The sequence below is a fragment of the Ostrea edulis genome, chromosome 9, assembly GCF_947568905.1.
Source record: "Ostrea edulis chromosome 9, xbOstEdul1.1, whole genome shotgun sequence".
NCBI lineage: Eukaryota > Metazoa > Mollusca > Bivalvia > Ostreida > Ostreidae > Ostrea > Ostrea edulis.
In genome coordinates this window covers 55688450-55690551 of record NC_079172.1, presented here as the reverse complement: position 1 = coordinate 55690551, position 2102 = coordinate 55688450, and the positions used below count along the sequence as shown (strand labels likewise).

At 35.6% G+C, this 2102-nt stretch overlaps 1 non-coding gene across 1 annotated transcript; it reads left to right on the top strand.

Annotated features, from left to right (window-relative positions):
• The first annotated feature begins 1633 nt into the window (after positions 1-1633).
• Trnas-gga (transfer RNA serine (anticodon GGA)) lies at positions 1634-1706 on the top strand. Its single transcript has one exon. It is a non-coding gene; the product is annotated as a tRNA-Ser (tRNA).
• The last annotated feature ends 396 nt before the right edge of the window (positions 1707-2102 follow it).

Genomic DNA, 2102 nt, shown 5'->3' with positions numbered 1-2102 from the left:
ACTATGATGGGCTGTACTTGACCTGTAAGGGCTTGCTTTCCTGATAAGAAACTCGTCATTTCTTCCTGCTTATCACAGCGTGCACAATAAATAAATCGGACAATCCTAAATTTGTTTTGGTTTCTCTTTAAAAATAATTTTTTGTCGAACTTCAAACCCTGGAGTGCAGATTGTACAGACGGTTGAAATAGAATTATTATTTTTCATTGTAATTCGAAAAATATATTGATTGATACTACAAGATTAATCATGAAATCTTGTAAAGCATACTACATATAATGATATTCTTAATCTAATTTTTCCAAAAATAGATCTGATTGGAAACTCATTGTTTAGATTTCAAAGTATTCTAACACTGACCACATTTATTGAGAACAGCTATAAACGTTCCATCATCATTATTGTAGTGCAGTCACGTCAGAAAATCATATGCAGCAATTCTAGCATGTTAATTTAGTTAAATCTTAAATGGTTATTGAACTTTTATTGGTGAATATTGGCCGAATCGGATTTGAAAAATTCGCAAATTTGTGGGCGAATTTTTACACCCAACGAGTACCAATATTCACTTTAAAAAGTTCAATAACTTCTTTATTAGTTTGCCAATTTATTAATTTTCTCGTCAAGTTAAAAACTGAAGCATTATTAGCACCAGGGATGTCAAAAATATCAACATTTAAATATTCCACGACAGTATTCGAATATTCGATGTGAAAAATAGACTGCAATACATTTTATTATAGCATTCACCTATTAATACGCATTGTATAGATTTCTTTTCTTATTTTAACAAATAATATTTGGTTTGTATGTAAGCATTTCTAAGTGTATATCAAGACAATTTACATCCACTGTTTGAAAGTAATTAATTTACTTTGGACAAATTAAACTCAACTCAATGTTGAAGCTCCATCGGATGAGACGATCTCGTATGATCACACTTAATAACCGTACTGAAGGCAACGGCTACCCAAGGAGAGCGATTTTATAAAAACAAACCCCTGGTGGTTTATTATTTTCAATTTTAACTAACATGTCAGCTAATAAGGAGAATAATTCGTGCCCATGGGAATTCCAACAGATTGTTGGAAGACCTGATCACCAAAGACCACGAAGATATTGTCAATGAGGAACTCTAGCATATTTTGTTATTTCAACTTCAGAGTACTTGTGCGTGAAATCAGAGTGGTGTTTAACAAAGTAGTTTTTTGGATGACTGATCACTAGATATGCATATTCCCTTTATTTTATTTTTGTTGAAGAAGAAACTGTCTATGATCTCAAAAAGTTTAGTTTTTAATTCATCATGAGGAATGGTCATGTACAGTGTTGAAAAATCATACGTTTTGATGTTGTTGATTTGAGAAAAGTTTTGTGATTTTAAATTTACTAAAAGTTTTTTTTAGAATTTTCGAATCCAAATTTGATTTACACCACTTCTGGCATATGTTGTGGCACAATACGTTTGAAGTTTCTCCTTCATACCTGTTGTGTTAACAAAGATGACCCAGCAGAGTTTCGTATTTACCCTACTTTCAATTTTGTATTCTTTATGGCATTTGTGAGATTGAACACAGTTCGTTATCTTCACTATTATTTATATTGTAGCGGTCAGACGGGTTTGATCGCCGCTGGCCGGATAGCTCAGTTGGTAGAGTAGCTGACTGGAGATTCAGGGGGCCCGGGTTCAAATCCCGGTCTGGTCTGTTGCATTTTCTCCCTTCCAGTTACATTTGGTGCCGTAAACCAACCCTGGAACTAACAGGTGAAAATGCCTGCAAGGGGATAAAGATCTTGGGTTGATATCTTCAAGGCGTGAAGACATTAATGTGGCAGTCAGACGGGTTTGATAGCCGATGGCTAGACAACTTAGTTGGTAGAGCATTAGACTAGAGATTCAGGGACACAGGTTCAAATCCTGGTCTCTTCCGTTGCATTTTTCTCTCTTCTTGTTACATTTGGTGTCGTTGACCAGACCCTGGAATTGACGGGTGAAAATGCCAGCAAGGGGGCTGATGTCTTCCAGGTGTGATGACATATAAGGAGGGGGATGTAGCGATCAAGACCCGTCGGTCATATTTTGGAGTAAAAATCGCTCGCGG